The sequence below is a fragment of the Mus caroli genome, unplaced genomic scaffold, assembly GCF_978045245.1.
Source record: "Mus caroli unplaced genomic scaffold, Mus_caroli_1 scaffold_14, whole genome shotgun sequence".
NCBI lineage: Eukaryota > Metazoa > Chordata > Mammalia > Rodentia > Muridae > Mus > Mus caroli.
The window spans coordinates 61,736,140-61,759,919 of NW_028227269.1; positions in this window are offsets into that span (position 1 = coordinate 61,736,140).

The window sequence follows — 23,780 nt, forward strand, 5'->3', positions numbered from 1 at the left end:
TGTGCTAAGGCAGAGAAAGTCTGCACGACCAATTGGCCTCTCTTTCCACTATTGGCCGACTAGGCCATCTTCTGATACATATGCAGCTAGAGACACGAGCTCTGGGGAGTACTGGGTAGTTCATATTGTTGTTCCACCTATAGCCTTTAGCTCCTTGCTTAATTTCTCTAGCTCCTCCATTGGGGGCCATGTGATCCATCCAATAGCTGACTGTGAGCATCCACTTCTGTGTTTGCTAGGCCCCGGCATAGTCTCACAAGAGACAGCTATATCTGGGTCCTTTCAGCAAAATCTTTCTAGTGTATGCAATGGTGTCAGCGTTTGGAAGCTGATTATAAGATGGATCCCTGGATATGGCAGTCTCTAGATGGTCCATTCTTTCGTCTGAGCTCATAACTGTGTCTCTGTAACTCCTTCCATGGGTATTTTGTTCCCAATTCTAAGAAGGAGCAAAGTGTCCACACTTTGGTCTTTGTTCTTCTTGAGTTTCATGTGTTTCACAAATTGTATCTTATATCTTAGGTATTCTAAGTTTCTGGGCTAATATCCTCTTATCAGTGAGTACATATTGTGTGAGTTCTTTTCTGATTGGGTTACCTCACTCAGGATGATGCAGTCCAGGTCCATCCATTTGCCTAGGAATTTCATAAATTCATTCTTTTTAATAGCTGAGTAGTACTCCATTGTGTAAATGTACCATAATTTCTGTATCCATTCCTCTGTTGAGGGACATCTGGGTTCTTTCCAGCTTCTGGCTATTATAAATAGGGCTGCTATGAACATAGTGGAGCATGTGTCCTTTTTACCGGTTGGGACATCTTCTGGATATATGCCCAGGAGAGGTATTGCTGGATCCTCCGGTAGTACTATGTCCAGTTTTCTGAGGAACCGCCAGACTGATTTCCAGAGTGGTTGTACAAGCTTGGAATCCCACCAACAATGGAGGAGTGTTCCTCTTTCTCCACATCCTTGCCAGCATCTGCAGTCACCTGAATTTTTGATCTTAGCCATTCTGACTGGTGTGAGGTGGAATCTCCGGTAAACAAGTATTTCATTTATTTTTAATTCTTTGTTTTCTACTTCTTTGTTTTATTTCTACACCTTTGTTTACTTCTCTTCAAATATGTATTGTTTGCTATCATTTAAAAAGGTAGATATTTTATATGAAAAGGAATGATTACAGTGTTGAAATGTAAAGCTCCAGTTTCATCTATGTATAGTTTATTCTGTGAAAGGTAGCCTGCAGGGAGAATTTTTTAAATTGGAAAGAATAAATTACTTCTGATAAGATAAACACCAATTGAACCTTTTATATTCATTTTTTCATAAAAGCACCACAAGAGAGATGTTACATTAAACCAGATTCTAAAATAACTGTGTGCATCTGTAATTTTATTTTACTTGTTCTGGTCTCTGTAGAGGTATTTTAATCCAGCCACATGGCTGCTCTGGCAAGGGAGTATATCCAAAGAACTTTTAGGTATATATGATTCAGCTACAATGCAGACATTCTCTGGATTACAATATGATTTGGCTGGAATGCAAATATACCTTTAGTACACACCTTTAATTCTATCAATAAAGGAAAGTTTAGTTTGTAGAAGGAAGAAGCTATGTTTGAAAGTGATGTTTAATTTACAGATAAACAAAGTGACAAGTCTGCCAAGGACCAGTCCGTGCTTGGAGAGGGGCTCCCGAGGAAGAAATGTTTGGGAGAAATGAAAGAAACAACTTAACTCATTGAAGTAGAGTGCAAACTGAGAGTGTTATGCCCAACTCTAGACAGCTTTCCAGTTATCTCTTAACAGTTCTCTCTGCTTGAGACAGCTCTTTCTTGAAAAAAATTCTAAAACAGATGTGTTCACACTCCAAGCACTTCTCTCTGGACAGCTTTTTGTTATAGACCTAAGCCTACTCTTCTATTTACATATCAATTTGTTATGTCCCACCAGCAGATCACAGGTCTGGGTTCTAGCCTGGAAAGGCATTTTGGAAACCTGGAAGAGAAGAGGGGCTAGGCGCTGAGAGGAAGAAATGTAGCTAAGTCAAACAGATTCTCATCAAAGCTCAATTTTACTGTTCTGCACGCAGTTATGAAGCAGAGGAAGGGGGCCCGATAATCTCGGGGTCCAGTAGCAGGGTGACCACGTGAATGGCTCCAAACAGCAAGCAGTGGGCGTGGCAGAAGGATTGACTGGGAAGCTCCACCCCTGAGCAATCAGGTTTCAGGCTGGGGGAGGGGAGACTACATCAATTCAGTAATTTACTGCAGGGACCCTTAGGATTATCCCATAAATCAGCTTTTTATGACCTTAGACCCTTGATTCTTAGAAGGAGAAACCAAGTACATTAAAAACAAACAAACAAACAAACAACCCCAGGTCAAATGAATTCAGATATCTGCCTCCTTTGTAAGCACAGACAACAAGCTAACTGGGTAGCATCTGGCTCTGTGATCACCATTCCCACCCCTACCCCTACACTTGGGCCTAAACTACTCTGTCCCAGGCTGACCTTGAACTCAGGAATCTGCTTGCCTTTGTAATCACAGACAATACACTTAGCTGGGTAGAATCTTGCCCTGTGATCACCACTCCCTGAATCTCTTTATCTCCTTTCTCAATATCTTTCTGACAAGCTGGCTTATAGTAAAACTGTCCCTATTATTTTAGGTCCATCTTTATATATTGCATAGTTGAGAAATTATATATTCTTGAACTCATGTTTTCAGAGTTCTTTTCCACAGCTTTAAAGACTGTCCTGAAGATCACAGAATTCACCTTTGTGCCTGCCTCCCTGGATTCGTGCTACTTCTAATGATCATGCAGTCATTAACCTTGACAAGGACAATATTTTTCAAAGAAAGTACACAAAGCAAATTATGTACAGTATTAAATAAAAAAACCTCATGCCTAGCAACTGTCAAGATGGTTGGCGGCCTATGCCCTGCTGGCTCTGTTCCTGGGGCTGAAACACCATCACTTGTGTAGTCATGTAGGATTTGGCATAAATTAGGGAAAGATTTGGCAGAATAAATTAGAGATGAGATATCCCCAACTCTTACAAGAACAGCATAGGAAAGATAGAGTAATTATGAGAACAGGAGAACAGGACTGGACTTGAGGGCACAATGGAGAGAGAGAGAGAGAGAGAGAGAGAGAGAGAGAGAGAGAGAGAGAAGCAGTTTTAAGTTTTACTGGGACAGTTTTACAGAATCATGATACAAATAAAGACAGAAGAAGCCAGAGTATAAGAAGGAGCAAGAAGATTAGCACATATTCCCGTGTTACAAGTTTGGGGTCAAACAAACAATTCAGTGAGGAAACTAAGAAGCCAGATTGAATCAGTAAACTTTGAAAGGAGTTTGATACAGAATAGCTGAATTCAATCAGCTTGCCATAATTCAGAAAGATCTAGAAATAGTGAATTTATTTAGCAGTAAGTCTCTGGGATGGAAGTTACATCTAGCAAATAAAAGTTACTTTTACAGGTGTCAACCATATACGTTAACAGAAAAGACTGGATCAGGGGCAGGGAGGTAGCTCAGTTGGTACAACATTATGTCATGAGCATGGAGATTTCAATTTGTATTCTGAAAACAAATGCAAAGGTAGGTGCAGTACTGCATATCTGCAGTCTCAGCATTCCTTTTGTCAAAATGAGAAGCAGAGATTATAAAGTCCCCTTTGCAGACCCCCTAATTCAGGCAACTGAGGAAAAAACAAAACAAACAAACAAACAAACAAACAAAAAACAGGACTGGCAGTCAATATTGTTCTCTGACATCCTCCATATGCAGGGTGGCAGTCATGCATACTCATAATGCACCTCCCAACACATATACCCCACACATTGGTTAAAAACAAAAGTTCTCAGTGCGAATTTATCAGAAATTATGACCTCTAAAATCTTACTAAAAAGTTACCTTTGCCCACTACACTAAAAAAAAAATAGAAATGATCCAGAGTTTTGAATATTTAAGATACTGATATATATTATATATCATTACATATTATATATTTTAGTATAATTATTGCATATAATATATTTCATATAAATTCTATAATTATATTTTAAAATACTGATAAATATTAAGCATATTTAATATAATTAAAATAATGAGTGTTAAGTATATTTAATAATAAATAATGAAATATTTAGCAACATACAAGAATATCATATATACATAAAAGTAGTTATATAGTGAATATAAATTTCATGTGATTATTTGAAGCTTTATCTGTCCTCTGATGTATTAGTCTTCTCTCATTTCTCCTCCTTCTAAAACTGATAGATATTGCCATGTATGGGTGTTTGTTTTAACCTGACTGTTTTGATACTGTCATGGTCAAATTAGCTTTCTGTTGATTAATGCTCTCTGGCAATCTTTTCTTATCCTGTTTGTTACCCCTTCTGTTTGACTCACCAATAGTACATATAGGAGACTGTTTGACTTAACTAAATAATTTGACAATTTCTTATGAAAGTTATCAACATCTCTCATAATGTGCATATCCTCTTTTCCATCTCTCTGTTATCCAATCTCATGTCAAGATTTTAGAAATGTTAGCCTTAATAGACACCCTCAGCCCACTCAGCATTATTGGGAAGACATTAGGAAATCTGTAGCTATTACTACCTCTATAAAATTCATGGGATTATTGTGCAATGCATCAAGATAAAATTAAGAGAAGGAAGAGAGAGGAGTGAATATTAAGAGTTGTAGCATCTCTTCAAACTTGGTAATATGGAAATGAATACAAAGACTGTTCCCTGAAAATTCAAAGTATACTTTACAATCAACCACTAAGAATTACATTCATATTTCCTTGTAAACAGAGGAAAATGATTTAATAATTTCTCCAAAATATGAATTCCTAAAGTCTTTTTAAATACAATAAATATGAGGAACTGGGAGATATATCAGTCTTTTAAAGTTTCCACCACACAGCACAAGCACTGTAGCTTGTGTTTGGATCCCCAGAACCCAGATCATAAAAAACAAAAAATAAAAAAACAAACAAACAAACAAAAAACATACATGGTATCAAGTGCCTGTAACACCATCTTCCAATTAGATGGAGACAGAAAGATCCAAAAGCTCATTAGTAAACCATCTCATTCATTACAATCAATGAGTTTCAGGTTCAGTGAGAAAATTTGCACCCCCCCTCCAGTTGAGGGATGGGACCACCTACCCATCTCCAAAATTTTAACCCAGAATTGCTTCTGTCTAAAGGAAATACATGATCAAAGAGTGGAGCAGAGACTGAAGGAAAGGCCATCCAGAGACTGCCCCACCTGGGGATCCATGCCACATGCAGACACCAAACACAGGCACTATGTGGATGCCAAGAGGTGCTTGCTCACAGGAGCCTGATACAGCTTTATCCTGAGAGGCTCTGCCGATCCTGATTAATACTGATGTGGATGCTCATAGCCAACCATCAGACTGAGCACAGGGACCACAGTGGAGTATTTAGCAGAAGGAGTAAAGGAGCTGAAGGAGCCTTATCTGGCATCAATTGGAGGGGAGGCCCTTGGTCCTGTGAAGGCTTGATGCCCCAGTGTAGAGGAATGCTTGGGCTTGGGCAAGAGTGGCTTGGTGGGTGAGGGAACACACTTACAATAAGGGGGAATGGGATAGGGGATTTGCAGAGGGTATAACATTTGAAATGTAAATCAATAAAATAGCAATTTTTAAAAAAATGTCGATGTGGGAAAAGATCTAGGAAAGACGCCTGATTTATTTAAATCTCTGCCCTCTACATCTATGTACATATCTAACTAACCACAAATACACATGCACACCACATGCATACACTACTGTGCACATATCCATAAAATAAGGAGATGTAAACTACAATAGGGTGATCCTCCTAAAACAAATTGATAGTATAAGCTGGATCATTAAGTCTTTGGTGTTGAAATAAAATAATTTTTTTGCTGAAAACTACAACTAATAATTTTCTCTACAAATCCAGGTCCTCCCTCACATTAGCCAAGTGCTTCAACACTTCATGGAATTACATTACTAGCCATTTGTACATTAATTTTTAGTTGTGTTTCTGTTTTATATACATGAGTGTGTTACTGTATCGTTCCCACATAGAGCAGGAGAGGGTGGCAAGTCTCTTGGGACTGGAACTACAGATGACAGTTTTTGAACTCATGTGAGTGCTAAGCTTGGTAATTAAGTACAGGAATCTTGCAAGAGTAACTAGTTTTAACTGCTCAGCCATCTGTCTAGTTCTCTACTTTTTAAGACTGCATCTCATTAATTTGTATAAATTGGCCTTCTATTAATTCTATAGACCAGGCTAACCTTGTAGTAACAATCCTCTTGCCTTAGCTTCTCTACTTCATGGAATTATTTATATTCCTGCAACAACAGTTACAGGATAGTTTGTAATATTTAAGTAAACAAATATCTATCATGTGTATTTTAATTAGTATATTCTTAAATATATATATTACTTATTCTGAAGAAAAAATATGTATGTGGATAGAAATTGATAGTTACTAGAGTTCCTAAAACTAACCATAACATATTATGAAAAATATACTTCTACTATTAATATATTTACAACAAATCTTAAATTTTTGATGATAAAATGGAAAAGCATAAGGAATTTACTTGTACTGTAAAAACTTCAATATTTCCAAGAAATTTCACACAGAAATGACAGTTTCAAGTGAACATCATTCTAGTATGCCTCTGAAAATTTTCTTCATTGTTTAATATGTCTGAATTTAATGTCAGAAGCCAGTAGCAGTCTACTGATTTCATATTGTCTAAGAGCAGAGCTATGTAAACTCGGACTGATTCAAACTTCATCAGAAACTTATGAAAATTGTAGTAACATGATTAGGAATAGAAACAAACTATATTTCTGAACCCATGTTTTAAAATATGCCCGGTTAATTTCATTCCAAAATTATTTTTAGCATGTAAGAAATGCAATAATTCTAGGCAACAAGTATCTTGTGTAATAGTCATATTTACAGCAACTGCATATTGTCAAAATTAATTCTTATATCAATTTCACATCTACAATAAGTTATTTCATGTTTTTCTTTATTTTCTGCTTTTGATTGTATTTTTTATTTTCTCTGTGTCTTCTTGCTAAGTATTTTAGTATGTACTTTTGTTCTCCCTATGGCTTTTATTTGTGTGTGTCTGTGTTTGGCTAGAATGTATGTGTGTGTATCATTTGTATGTAGTGCCAACAGAGGCCAGAAGATGACACAGACATTCCAGGGACTTAAGGGCATTTCAAAATGTGTCCTCTGGAAGAGATAAACCATCTCCCAATTCCCTAAAGGTATTTCTTTTTCAATCTTCCTAAAATTTAATTAACAAGAGTCTGGACACTAAATTATAACTTTCCTGTTTCATACATTAGTAAATCTAACATTTAGTATCTATAGTAAAACAAAAAAATTATAATAATCTTTAAGTCGAGGCTTCATAACTCTTTTCCTTACCTCTTATCAATATAATGATTTTTTATGGTATAATTCATTATATTTCCTGTATCTGTTATGTTTGTAAGACATATCATCATTCTAAATCTTAATTTTGCAGGTCCAACTTACTTTGTATATTTCTTGGTAATTATTATTTACTTTTATATGTTACTGTGTAAAAATATATATACATGTGAACATATGTATACACATGTATAGGTAGATGAATGATGTATTTCATGCTGAAAAACATGTTTCATCATAATCTTAGGACTCATCTTTTCTTCTCTTCTCAAACGTTGTCAAACATTATGTCTTTGAATATTTCTTTTCCATTCATTGTGTCTTAGAATATTGACCACCAAAAGTTCTAGATATTTTTATGCTTATGATTTGAGCTTGTGAATTTTTATATTATTTTAAGTAATGACTTTTTTTTCTGTGAAGTATACTGTCAATGTTCTAAAATGTCAGAAGTTAAATAAGAAAATTATACAAACAATATATGAATGAGAATTATGGGGGAATGAGATTGAAATAATAGTGAAAACCACAATGTTAGTTAGATAAAAGATGACCCAACAAATGTAGGCAAAAAAAAAAAAAAAAAAAAGAATGATGTCTTAGGATGAGTAAAGATAGCCTTCCCCAATAGATCAACTTGTAGAGAATAAAAGTTTAGCCCTAGGTGAGATATTCATATGACATCTTTTGGGGTCCTGGAGTCACCCCAAAAACCACACAAACACCAATCTCAAACAGATAGGAATGGCTTATTGAATGCACAAACTTAAGACAGATTGATCAGGGCCATAGGTCAAAATTGGGGGCTGAGGCTACAATGCCAAATATTTTTCATGGCTGGCTTATGAAGGAACACACACACACACACACACACACACACACACACACACACACACAAATATCTCTTGTGCAGTTGCAGGAAGTGCTGCCCAGTGGTTGGCTCTGAATCTAGCTATGTTAGACATAGCAGTTCATATTGACCTTTAATTGGATGAGTCCTACTTTGTGAAATTTCTTGTGATTAACAAATTCCATAAAGAACCTAACAGGATATGTGATCATCATGGCCTTGCTCTGAGTCGAGTTATTTTTCTGTGCCAATGGCCAGCATGTTACAGCAACAATATGAAATAGCTGGAAGGTATGAAACAAAATGGCTGCAGCCATGCTTTTGAGGATAGACCTCAAAATCCCTCCTTTGAGTTGTTCCATTGAGTCAAATCATTGACTCTTTTTTTTCTTTGAGACCAGGGGGATCAGGATCATGAAGTGGGGTCCTTTTTACTGTGGGCCCGGGTTTGTTGTTATTGTTTTCTTTTTGACTTAGTATATCAGCCTGTAAGTTGGAATAATGGACTTCGTACTTTTCATCTGTAACTGTTTCCAACTGACATTAAAACATTGTCATAGAGTCCCAGGAAAGCTGAAATGGCCATCAAAGGCTGGACAATGTGGCATTTATCAGAAGCATTTGATTTAGTTGATCCAGTTGACTATCAGGAAGCAATCATATCGGCTTCACTGGTTAATATCACCTTTCATCAAGTCCAAGGTACATACAGCAGCTTCACAGGTAATCCTGGATAGAGTCTTGTCAGTCAGCTGAAAACCCGCTGAAAAAAATATAGACTAGGGAGAAAGGTTAAAATTCTCTAGTAACTGGGGAAGTTTAGGAATTCCAAAACCAAGGAAAATCCCATTTTCAAGAACAAGTGGGTATACTTATTGGAGTCTATTAGATCTGTGTCAGGTAGATCCAAATCTTTTGACTTTTTGATTTCCTGAAGTTTATGGGAACTTAGTGTATAAAAGGATATACATTAGTTTTACCATTATGTTGAAATCTATATTTTAGAAAAAGTAGTTAACATGTATCTGTAAGACAACAGGAGTAGACTCATGCCTTTGAGACCTAGTAAAAGCTATAGGTTTGGGTTTAAAAGAGATAGAATGTGCTTTCTCAGACCACAGGGCTAGACATACATATTGAACAGAGATGGTTTTTAACAAGATGAGAAGTACCTTTAAGTCTGTATTTAGGAGAAAACTAAAGGGAATTTAAATTTTTGAGTTTGTGACTTAATTGTAATCAAACAGTGCTCAATTTATCAAAACTCCACTGTTCAATGTTAAAATTGTAAACTTTGAAATTTCAGTGTAATAATAACATTGGGGGAGAGAAACATGAAGCATTGCCATAGATACACTTTTATGCCTTAAAATACTTTCTTAAACCCCTGTGGTGGTTTGAATATCCTTGAGCCAGAAAGCAGCACTACTAGGAGGTGTGGCCTTGTTGGAATAAGTGTAACCTTGTCAGACTAAGTGTGTCACTGTGGGAGTGGGTTTTTTTATTTTATCCAAGTTTTTATGTTCTCTAACCTTTATCAATTGCATCTATTAATCTTAGACATCTTTCTAAACTTACAAATATTTTTCTCAGACCCTAAAAAATTTTAAATTTATTTTATTAACTATTTACTATGAGAAACAGGCAGTTGCTTATTGAGAGCTATCATTTAATATGAAGCCTGTGAGCAAGGCAACCCTCTTTTATAACACCTAGTAATGTACTTGTTTTGTCTTATATTTTTGATGGTGGAATTATTTTTATTACTATTAAATAATGTTATACATTTACATTTCAAAAGTTGCCACTTTCCTGGTCCCCTCTCCCTGACTCCTTCACCACCACCCCTCACTTCTGAGAGTGTTGTCCTCCACTTGCCCATCAGCCCCAAAATCACCTCCAGCAGCATCATTGTTCCCTGGGGCATCAACTTTCCACAGACTTTAGCACTTCCTCTACCACTGAGAACATACAAAGCCATCCTCTGCTACACCTATGCCCAAGACCACAACCCAGCCCATGTATGTTTCCTTGGTTTTTGGCTTAGTCTTTTAGGAGTTCTGAGGGGTCTGGGTTAGTTGACATGGTTATTATTCCTATGAGGTTGCAATCACCTTCTACTCCCTCAGTCTTTCCTCTAACTCTTCCATATTGGATGCTGGCCTCAATGTAATGGCTGGCTGTAAGTATGTGCATTTGTCTCATTCAGTTGTTGGTGGTCTCTCCAAGGATAGGCACAATATGTCCTCAGTAACACTGTCAGGATTTGGTATCTGTGCATAGGACGGATTCCAAGCTAAGCTGGAGTAGTCTCTGGATGCCCTTTCTATCCCTGCATTTCCTTTAGACCGAAAGAATTCTGGGTTAAAATTTTTGAAGATGAGTGGGTGGGCTGTCCCTCTACTGAGGGCCCTAACTTCCAGTTCCATTTCCCCACGTTGGGCATTTCAGCTAATGTCATCCCCACTAAGTCCAATTAGTCACTCATATTCCAGGTCTCTAGTTCTTTCTACAAGTTCCTCCTGCCCCAACTGTTGCATATTTTGATTAAATTTTTTGGTCTTCTGGGCATCCTTACTGTCTTTCCCCATAACTGAACCTTTCCTTCCTTTTCCCCTCTACCATTCCCTCTCCCACCTAGTTTCCTCCCTCTCTCTCTCTGCCTCCATTAATTATTTTGTTCCCTTTCTAAGTGGGTTTCAGGTATTCACACTTTGACCTTCCTTCCTGTTAAGCTTCCTAAGGTCTGTGGGTTGTATCATGGGTATTCTGAACTTTTTGGCTAATCTTCACTTATTAGTAAGTACATACCATGCATGTCCTACCTGAGGACCCAGCTATATCACTCCTGAAAATATACCCAAAAGATGCTCCACCATGCTGTGAGCATACAAGCTCTACTAGCTTCATAGAAACCTTATTTGTAATAGTCAGAAGCTGGAAAGTACCCAAATGTCCCTCAAAGGAAGAATTGGTAAAGAAAGTGTGAATCATTTATACATTGGAATACTATTCAGCCATTAAAATTGAAGAGATATTTAAAATGAATTTTGCAGGCAAATGGATGGAACTAGAAAATATCATTCAAAATGAAGTAACCTAGGCCTAGTAGTTTTAACTAACTAATTAATTGACTAACATATTAACACAGAGGTAGATTACCTTAAGGTAAGGAGCTAGTTACCTGTTGTTATTTTAGCTGCTAAGTCAATTAGTTTTATAGTCAATGTGATCAGAGACCTGAGAAAGATAAGTTGGAATTTAAATGGTCTATGTATCAATTCAAATGATAGAAACTAGAAAATATTTTTTACCTAGACAACATGCAGTTGGCTTAGAAGCAAGGTTGCATTTATAACTCAGTAAGAACAGGTTTAGTGAAATTACATATTTATAATCAGATGGTAAAAAAAATGAGATTAGGGAATACTGAAATAAATATCCCAAGGAGATAATGTGAATAACACACTCTGACTTTATGTGTGGCTAAAATTAGGACAGAGATTAGAAAGAGTGAAGTTGAAAGTTTTGATCATTACTAAATGTAGATTTGACTTGGTTGTCTATAAAAACAAATATAAGAAGCTAGAGAAAGTACCCAAGGAGCTAAAGGGATCTGCAACCCTATAGTTGGAACAACATGATGAACTAACCAGTACCCCGGAGCTCTTGTCTCTAGCTGCATATGTATCGAAAGATGGCCTAGTCGGCCATCGCTGGAAAGAGAGGCCCATTGGACTTGCAAACTTTATATGCCCCAATATAGGGGAATGCCAGGGCCAAAAGAATGGGAATGGGTGGGTAGGGAAGTGGGGGGCGGTATGGGGGACTTTTGGGATAGCATTGGAAATGTAATTGAGGAAAATATGTAATAAAAATATTAAAAATAAAAAAACAAATATAAACATATGTTAAAAGAGTGATTCAAAGTGCCAGGAAGTATATGTGATAATAAGATAATCAGATTTATGCTTAGTCTGCCCAACTCCTAGAAGCAGTCTCTATAGCAGAATCTATCATGATCTTATGTTAATCACTAAAGGTATCTATGATGGCTAGTTTTATATCCAATTGAGGAAAATAATTTCATTATATCAGGCTTTAAGGAGACAAGCTTGTAAAGCAGTTTATTGTTTGATGGGGGAGAGCACAGACCGCTGTGGGAGGGCATATCCCTAAACTGATAGTTCTGGGTGAAAGTAGGCTGAGAAAGCCAGTAAACAGCACCCCTCCATAGCCTGTCACTCTGCCAGCTAAGTCTTCAGATCGCCATCTGTATGAGCTCTTGTCCTAACTGCTTTTAATGATAAACTGTGGCTTGGAAGTGTGTGTGAAATAAAACCTGTTCTCACCAAGTTGCTTTTGGTCATGGTGTTTTCTCACATGAATAGAAACCTTAGCTATGACATCATCATACAACAGAAGTCAACGAAATTTTTGAGAAAATTCAGATTCTCGAAAACCAAGAGGGGCTCAGAGAATGGGGGAACTTGGGCTTTTTTTTTTTTCATTCATACTAAATGCTTCCACCAAGATAATGCTCTGCAAAGCGTAACTCCAACCTCTAGTTACTTATAGTATTTACAGACAGAAAAGCAGTGTTAAATTCATCTTTTACATGGCCAATTGCAGATTGTGTCTGTGTATCATGGCCACTGAGAGAAAATTCTATTGTGGGTAGACTACAGGAGTGAAGATGATAAGGTTTGAGCAGTTTCTGTAATATCTATTTTAAGAGATAGCTTTCACAAGTGTTAACACTCCCAAGATAGGGAGGAGAGAGGGCAAGGTTTCAGCTGAAGCAAGCAAGAATTCAGCAGCAGAATTCAGTGCTTTATTTTAACTACAACAGAAGTATAATTTTAACACATTTTATTTTTACATAATCATATAGCTCTTGGTCAGGAATCATTAATCAAGTTCCTACAGTGCACATCAGCCATGTGACTATATTAAGTGCACATTAAAGGTAACAGTGACATATATTTGCTTCTCTCCTTCAGATGAAAGATGAATTATGATGTCACTTGTGATAGTTCACAAAGAGTCTAAAACAGATACCCTTGGGGTCCTCTTCCAATAAGCTTTCCTAGTTGTACCTGTATTTGTTGAACTGAACAAGCCACAGCATTCTTCACTAGATCAGTTACTCAATGCAAGCTGGCCTGAAAAGGGATAGACTTTGGCATAAAGTTGTTTGTTAGAACTGTAGCAGGGATGGGAAGTATTGCCAACAATGATCTCAGTTTCTGAGGCTATAAACTGAAGAATGGTGGTGGCACTAACGATGAGTAAAATGACAACTGTTGATATACAAAGGCACCCTTACCCTACTGAGTAAACACCAGACTGTGGAAGCGTGGAAAACTATAGCACAATGTTTGCATTCAGGCACTTGATAGAGGCTAGAGGCAAACCTCCAAGACTACTCAGATGACTGAGAAATTAGCTCAGAAAATAAGTAGTCCAAAATCCACAATCACAATGAGGAGGTTACCATAAATAAATAAATAAATAAATAAATAAATAAATAAATAAATAAATAAATAAATAAATTCAATGCATGTAAGATAATCAAACACAGGGAACTGTCATTTAAATGTACATAGCATCCCAGAAGTTATTATAAATAATCTTGACCATAAACACAGAATGCACTAAAAGATGACCTTGTTCTTTCATAGGAACACAGGCTAAGAACAGTGGCAAGTGCTATGACAAAAGCAATGCACAGTGTTCAAGAGAAGGACAGTGTAGCCCAATGTCTGCTGCTTGATATCTTGTAAACCCACTAATTCAAGCAAGTTGTTTAATCTTTTCCTCTTCTAATTTTTTTGGTAAAATTGAATTAAAATAGTGTTACTACATCTGTTTAGATTGCTTTATAACTAATTGTTGTGAAAGTTTACTTCTAGGTATTTTCAGTAGCTAGATTATTAATATCATCAAAATAAAATCACATGAGAAAATGTAGAAATACAAAATATAATTTAAAATAAATATAAATAAAAGAAAATAAAATGAAGGCACGACAGCTCTAGCTCATCATTAAGATCTAGGGTTTTGTTGTTGTTTGTTTTTATTGCCTTTATTTTCATACTGAATGGCCCTTGTAACTATTAATTGAAAGGAAAGTAGGGAAAATAGGAAGAAAGGAGGGAAGGAAAGTAGGAATGAATGAAAGGGCAAGTAGAGGGATCCTTCCAACATTCATGATGGTATTTCTGTTGGTTTGACTTATACAAAATTTTGGACCATGTTAATGAGAGGAGTGGCAACCAGTGGATACTGAAGAATGTAGAGTTACTCTTCTTTAATGGTATGGACCATAGGCCTTGGCAGTAGGTCATGATTCAATGTGTGTGTGTGTGTGTGTGTGTGTGTGTGTGTGTGTGTGTTTTCCCCACAGTTACCTGGCAACAACAAGGTAGCTCAGCCCACTATAAAAGGGGCTGCTTGGCCCCTCCTCTTTCTTGTCTCTCTTAAGCTCTTATTCTATTACTCTTACTTCTTGCTCTCTTTCTCCCCATCCCTTCTTCTCTGTCTCCATGTAGACATGGCTGGCCTCTACTTCTCTCTCTCTCTCTCTCTCTCTCTCTCTCTCTCTCTCTCTCTCTCTCTCTCTCTCTCTTCTACAATAAAACCCTAAAACCATGGACTGCCTCTTTTCATTTTTTTTTTGGTTTTTCGAGACAGGGTTTCTCTGTATAGCTCTGGCTGTCCTGGAACTCACTTTGTAGACCAGGCTGGCCTCGAACTCAGAAATCCACCTGCCTCTGCCTCCCAAGTGCTGTGATTAAAGGCGTGCGCCACCACCGCCCGGCTGTGCCTCTTTTCATCTTGATTCACCATGCTGTAGAGATAAAATAGGCCTTCTCCTAAAGATATAGATATAGATATAGATATATAACTAAACACAGCAGTTATTAACAAACAACACAGAAAAATTATACAGTGGAAATATATTTGGAAGATATATGGGGACAGTTCATTGGGAGAGTGGCTTAGAAGGAAGTAATGGTATATATTTATCATAAATTGTATAAATGTATGGGATTTTTAAATAAAAAATATTGGGAGGACAGAAAGAGACGGTAAGGAGAGACAGAGGAAAAGTAAGGAAAGGTAGTCTCTCACAGAGATTCTTTTGTAAAATGTCACTAAAATTTAAATGAGAAAACATTAAAACTGACACATTCCATTTTTATGTAAGACTTCTACACGTTAAACATTTAACAAAAAATGTGAATCCAACATTGCACCATAACTTTAAATTGGATGCATGGATTCTCATGGACTGCAGTTATAAACAGAAGGAAATGTTGTTCATGGCAGAATCTCATGAAAATCATAGCATTAACTGTTAAAAGCAATTAATTCTCATAAGCACCAAGTAAATCAAATTTTAGTTGTTTGTGGTGCTAAACTCATAGTCTCACTTATCAATAGCCACAGAGTTCTCAAGGCTGAACTGAATTAGATAGTTTTAGAAAACACTAAAAAAGAGTGATCTAATTCAGGAAATTTTCCAAGAGTGTAATTGGTGATCACTGCTGTGCTGATGAAGAAATTGAGCATGCCCTTGTCTGAGAAGGGATAAATACAGTAACAAGATGAGCATTCAAATAGGTAAAACTTGAATCACAATCTAAAGTATGTTTAATATGGTGTGCTGAATGTGTGCTAATACACCTCCAATAGAAGAAATCAGAAAAAAGTAACTGAGGCCAAATCAATACTGTTTTACTTAAATCCCAAAAGAGATGTAATTGTGCTTATCAGGTCTTGTCTCTACTCTCTCTTACCTACACACATTAAGGTTTTGTATATTCTGGTTTATTTTATTTTTTTATTAATTGTTGATTATCTTTATGTCCTTTGGTTACTACCTTACTGAGGAAAAATATAAAGGTAAGATCATTCCATAAACTTGAGTTCCCACCACATTTTTTTTTCATAGATGATAGGTTATCATGTGATAGGGACTTCCCAGTCCCTACTATAGTTAAAAAACAAACAAACAAACCAAAAAACTGATATTGCATCTTCACTGAATACATACCTCTGAACTAATAGCCAGGTAACTTGGTATTCTATACTGTCAGATCAATTTTCTGGTTTTATCTTTGATATAACACTCTAAAATGGCAGTTCATCAGGATGTGACTTGGAATCTAGCAATAACTTCAAAGAATTACCCACATCACATTCACAGTCAAAGCAGAAAGAAATGAATAAATCCATATCTGCTTCCCTGTTTATCCGTTTGTTCCCTTTGACTATTTGACTCATATTATTCAGGTCTCCAGTCTAGGGAATGGTGCTGCTCATTATGGGCTGATATTGTGCATATCAATTAAGTCAATTAAGACCATTCCTTACAGACATGGCCACTGGCCAACCCAATATAGACAATTGTTCATTAAAATTAATTTTCATAGCCTAAGCATGTGTGCTCCAATCCCATTATTTAGGAGGCAGATATAGGTAGATATTGGTGAGTTTGAGGATAGCTTGATCTATATGAGGTACAGACCAGTGAAGGTTGTATATAGGGACACTGGGAAAAAATGCAGGAAGGGGAAAGCTTCCAAGAGGAGTTTACATTGTATATAGTTCATTATAGTTGTTTATTATAACAAGCAACACAAAGTTTCTCTTGCTTTACCCTGCTGCATGAACTTTATGTATTGTAGCTGCCCGCAGGTGGTCTTGTTCACAGTGACAGAACAGGTCTGAGCCAGCCTGCTCAAGGCTGGGGGGGGGGGGCTACAATTCCTCCCTAAATATATAATAAAAATTAGCTGGACTGGGGCATAAAATTTACTTATGCTCCATGGTCCTGCCTGGAAATTTTGGTGGATTGTGGCCATGCCTGACTTGGGACTTTAGTCTTCTATGAACTTATTCTTATCTATCCTGGAGGCATGTGCAGTTTGCTTGTGTTTATATTGCGCAAACACGGCTCTATGGTTTTATTACGAATAAACCACAACCTGTTGGCACATGCCTCTGTCTTAGATTGAATAATTCAGAGATACAGTGGCCTGCCATTGAATGCCAGCCCTCATAGCACACCTTTTCCCCACTCAGACCAAAGTCACAATATGTACTCAATGCATCTCATCATTTCCATGAATTCCTGCCACCAGTGCCTGCTGGAGAACCTGCAGGGTGGTAAATGACCTGCTTGAAAGACAAAGGCAAGAGCTGGAAAGCAACAGGATTATGGCTGTCAGTGGGGAAGTCCTGGTACTATATTCAGTTGCAAATTAGCAATGACCAAGCCATTAAGTCATTGGAGGTGGCTTTGGGAATCAGCAGAAAAGCTGTTGCTTCTCATGTAAATTGACTATGCTCCAAGTTAACTCTGCTGGCTAATAAAGATTTTTAGCTATCTTCATAATAGGAATCTCTAATATGGGAATTATTACTAGACCAGTCCATGATTGAGTTAGAATAATTGGTCACATTAAAGAAAGAGAACAGTCATTATAACTCCTCCTTTTGAATAATTTTTCTAAGTCAGTTTCCACAGTCCCTAAGGGTTTCTGTCCCATAAGGTTAAAAAGCTTGAAGCAAGGCAGCTTAACTTGTCTAATCTGGGACAAAGGCAAGCAAAGGTGGGTCAAGAACATATACCCAATATCGCTTTCTTGTCACCATTGTCAGGGCACTCAGCAAGCACACAGGTCAGAATGTCACATGAATCATTCTGGCATCTGGCATGCTCCTGCAGCATTCTATGGAGAAAGGACAAGCATGTCCTCTTCCTATATTAAGTATCTCTTCAAGATCATGCCATATGCCAATAAGTGGATCTTTTTCATCTCACCTAGGCATGGGTATGCCTAGTTTTAAGATACTATAAGGCATTCAGCAAGTTTTGTGAAATCCAAATTTTAAAAGTTTTAAAATAAAAGTGTGATTTAAATAATGTGCACAGGGATATAATTTCTCCCCTTCTTTGATATAGTTTTTAAAGTTCCACAATACCTTGTCCTTGAGAATTATAAAAAAAAAACTTAGTAACATGGGTAACATTAAGTTGTTGACAAAACATCTCAAATACTTGACTGTGATAACAAGTTCCAATATCTGTTTTAATCTGATTTGGAACACCAAGCATATAAAAAAATTAACATAGGTAATGACTAATTATAATGAAAGACCCACAACATGAGGACTCCCCCACGTTCTGAATCAGGAGAGGCGACACCCCAAAATCACCCACAAGAAACGGTCTTGCTGCAAATTGCAAGAGGATTTTTATTCAAGAGTGCTCTCGGGCCCAGGTTCATACATACACCACGCAGGTGTAGAGGACCGTGGCGCCCCGAGTAGCTGGATAAGGGGGTATTTAAAGGGAGAAACCACAACTCAGGGAAGTGGGGAGGGCGTTGGTAGAAAAAAGAATACCAAAGATACCAGTTAAGAGTCACAAGGAAGTGCAAAGTCACAAGTGTCACAAGGAATACCTGGTAATTCTCAAGACAGTTTCTAAGAGCCCCTAACAATCTAAGAGCCCCTAAAAATAGAACGTTTGCATTGCAGGTTCTGGTAATGGTCAGGGTGACTTTCTATGAATGAACACTCTTTGAACCCAGGAAGCGGGTGGGTGGAGGAAGGAATGTTGCTATCTGTTTTATGACCAGCACACCTCGGAGCACTAAGCCACAAAGGCCCCACTCCCAAGCCTGGGCCCAAAGGCCTAGAATTTTGTTTTTACGTTTTACTCTTTCAATACTTTTAGTTGCTTTTCTTGTAGATCAGTTGCAACTAGAAAGCCTTAAAATGTATCAGTGGGTCACATGTGTATATTTTATTTTATTTTTGTAATCATAAATATGAGTATCCATTTGCAATAATTAAGTATAAATCCTCAAGAATTAACACCATTATGTGGAATAGGTAGAAACAGAGGACACTGAGAACAAGTCTTTACAATTTGACATGCACATTCTCTAAAAATACCAAAATATTATCTCAAGCCATTACTATTTTCATGATGTAAAGAATGAGATTATATGGCTAATTATTCTTGGGTAAGGCCTGTAATCTGCCTGGGATATAAATCTAGCATGGCATTGCCTTAAGAGGTCTTGTCCAGGCAATCTAGAGTGAGTTCTTAAATGTCCAAAGACAGTCTTTTAAAAGAACAGCATTTTTTCTTATGAGTTATATATGCATAAACAATTGCAAATTTGAGAATTCATAGTATCTAAGAAATGAACAATTTTAACCAATTGTAAGCCCTGATATTGAAAGGAAATAAAACTGGATACCTGTGATTCATGTAATGTATGTCAAATAGCCCAAAGAGTTGTTTGTGAGCTTTGAAACCTGGGGCTGAGAACATAGCAGAACAGACCAGGACATGCCAGGGCAGGCCCATCGCCTCCCTATCTCCCACCCCTCTGAACTAAGTTAAATGTTAAATAGCTGCTGATGTTTAAATGGACCAATCATGTGAAACCACGCCAATTCCTCCCCCAGTCCCACTCCTTTTCTATAAAACCCCCTAGCTTCCAAGCCTCATAGTCAAATCCACTGTCTCCTGTGTGAGATACGTTTTGACCCGGAGCTCCGACATTAAAATACCTCGTGTTGTTACATCAAGGTGTTGTGTTCTATTCGTGATTCTTGGATGCACACCGAATCAGGAGTTGAGTGGGGGTTTCCCCACTAGGTTCTTTCAATATATATATTGACTATGAGAATACAAATTAAAGCTTGATTATTTAACATTTTGAAACACTGCCTACAGCACACAATTTAATTATCTGTGCTGAAGCAGGAGGAAATCCAAAAGAATAAACACGTGATCCAGTCACATATACTTTTTTTCCATAGAAGGGCCGGTTTAAAATACAGTAAATGGGATGCATGCATGCGTAAATCTACAGAAACTACAAAAGCATGCATAGAAGCAATCTTTAACAACTTATCTTTAGGATAATGATTATCGATTTTACCTAAAATGTTTGCTATGCAATAGGCCAAATATCAATTTTCTGAAATAACAAATTTAACTGCTTTTTTGGAACAAGGAACAGATGCTTTGTCAGGTTTTTAACACACATTTTTGTTGTTGTTGTTGTTATTGTTGATTTTTCTAAAATACCTTCATGAATTTACCTTACAATTCTGTATTAGCACCACAGCAGCCTTATAGTAGGATGTTGAAACTTTACTTGGAGATGAAGAAAGATGATTTTACATTAATATTTCTTTTGCCAAAGAATTGCTGTGTGCTCATTGAGCAACAATAACTAGAACAGGCAGCTAATATTTGATTACCATTGATTACAATTGATAACAATTAATTATAAAATCTTCCTCCATTTTCTGCAAAGCCTTTTGTTTTTCACCAGTTAATTTGTATCTCTCTTGATAACTTCCAACAAAGGATTAAGTCACCTTAAGACCTTAAAATAAGGTCTTAGTCAATTAACATCTCCTGGAAGCTTTTGAAAATAATTTGAAGTAAGCAAATCATTTTTCCTTTCTTTAATGCTCTGTACCACGATTTTCTAGGATAACTAAGACCGTAAATATTAAAAAGATATTGCCTCTGACTCTTTTCTGGAGCAACAGCTACTCCCCAGACTTTAAAGCTCATTGTGTGAGAGCACAGATTTGAAGTAAACTACCCTTTAGAAGCATTTACTAATAAAATACTTTCCATTTCAGAAACAATATACACTGAAAGATTTAAAATCTTACCATCTTGTATTGAAGAAGAGACAATAAAAATTTTTTCTTACATAATGTAAAGCTATTAGCCATACCTAGAAGCAAAACCCTTTAATGGTCACAAGCTCACTAGAAGCAAGCCCCTTTACAATTATCAGGATGCAAAGGAGAAAAAAACTTTCAAATCTATAATAATTTTATATGGAGTAGGCAAGCCAGACTGTAATGCCTCTATAAGTCCTACAGCCTCATTGACTTTTCATAAATCTTAAATTTAAACTTTATTTAGAACAACACCTGGATAGATCTTCAACAATGTTGCTTTGCTAAAACAAACAAACAAACAAACAAACAAACAAACAAAAAACCCTGAAGACAGGGAGGGGCCAGGTCCCAAGAATGTTCCTAGGCAAGGTTTGCAAAACAAAAGAAACACCACACAATCCCAGCTGAGGCTGCTCTGAGCTTTGTATTAACTCAAATGTAAGTATTTCTTAATCTGAGCATACTGCCTGAGTCCTGGCCCAAATATTATCTCTCCTGTAGTGAGGAACAATTTGACTATTTTTCCAATATTGGATGGTCTTTCTTAAGATGACTTATACTTAAAACATTCCTTATAAATTTAGTACTGTGAAAAAATTGCTTGTGCTGTAATCCCTGCAAGGCAGCAACCATAGCCAAACTGATTGTATGGGAGTCCAATTTCTGCACAAAGACAAATATATCTAGATAAGTCTGTCTTTGTTTTGTATGGCCAAATTGCCACAATGATCTGCATTAGTGCTCTCATAATATGATTATTCTAGTAATCATCCTAATTACAATATATGGGTGAGTTAAAAAAAATCTTAAGTTTGCTATCAAACTGCAAACTGCAGTCAATGGAACATTGGTAATTTTAACCATAAGTTTTAAGTTTCTTTTGCTATGATATATATAATATATAATATTATATATAATATTATAATTATTATATATATAATTATATATATAATATATATAATATATAATTATATATATAATATATAATTATTATTATATTTATATAATATTATTATATATTATATATTATATATTATATATTATATATTAATAATATAAATATATTATTATATTTATATAATTTATATAATATATAATTATATATATAATATATAATTATATATATATAATTATATATAATATATATAAATATATATAATTATTATATATATAAAAATATATAATATTATAAATAATATATATATATATTATTTATAAATAAAACTTTTAGTAAGCAAAACCCAATTTTAAACAATTTATTATCTTTAAAAAAAATCAGTACCAGAAACATCACTTTTATGTTACAAAGTTTGGCTGCCAATTCATACATATGAATGCATAACAGTACAAATTTTGATGCTTCATTAAAGAGATTGTTTTAAATTTTATCTCTTATAAGTGTACTTTCTAGGATAAGAATTACATAAACTGTTATCCCAATTTAGAAGTATCAGAGCCTAGTTTTCTGGCCTTGTTTATGCTACATGTTGTTGATTAAAAGGACTCCAGCCCCAAGTTAACCAGTTTTAAGCTAACTTTTTGTTACCAATGTTACACCTTTTTAATTATACCCAATAACTTATAAGTCAGTATTCTATGAGCAAGACATGAACAGCATATTTATACCTTTAAGACCTGTCAAAAACCAAATGAAGTGGCTACACAAATCTTATAAATTTAGACAGATCAAAGAATTTTACTTTTCATAGCTGTAATTTCACGATAGAAAGCACTTTATCATTTGCTGAACCCAATAATTACAATTGCAGAGAATTTTCTAAGAAAAAAACAACTTTCAGCTTATTTGCCTTAGAACTAAGAAGCTGCAGACTCCTTTAAAAAAAAAAGTTTTCAGCAGGAGCTATCCTGCTGTGTGTTACTACTCCTGGCTAAGGTGTGGGGCAACCTTTTATCAGCCTCCACTGTGTAAACTGAGACTGAATCAAGAGATGGATAGCCAGGAGATAAAGTTTTAACCATTTTTTTAAACATGAAACATAGAGCAACAGTCATTCAAACAACGAAACAAAAACAGACATGAATTGATACATGGACATATTGGTGCACCAAACACAGATAATACAAAGAGAGTAGAGAACTTGATGTAACCAGAACTAAGGGTGTCTCTTTTAGGGGCCAGAAAGAAGACAGGACGTCTGCAGATTTCCCTCTGTCACTGGGAGAGTTCTGAAATCCATTTTCCTTCTCTCTCTCTCTCTCTCTCTCTCTCTCTCTCTCTCTCTCTCTCTCTCTCTCTCTCATGTCATTTGTATATCTCCCTATTTTATTTTTATTTTACTCTTTTTATTTTATTTTATTATTTTAAGCCCTACACCTCTTGCCTGATGTAGTTCTTGACTGTGGACAAATGCCTGTTTAGAAATTTTCACTCCCATTTTCCACTGTCAACCCCTAGCTGATACTAGCGCTAGGCCAACACTGACTCAGTCTAGCCTGTATCCTTTTGCACCTACAGCAACAATTTTGAAAAGATGAAGTTTAAAGCCAGTGCTAGCATAAATACAAAATGTTGCATACTGTGTGGAATACATCTTCTTAATCTTCTCTTAGAGCTCTACCAAGACAGTGTTTACTCAGACGGTCCTTCGGTATTCAGGTCCCTGTTCAGATGACACCTGTAGCCATCTGCAGCTACATGAACTGGGTTCCTGAGTGGGAGGCTGGAGCTGTACGG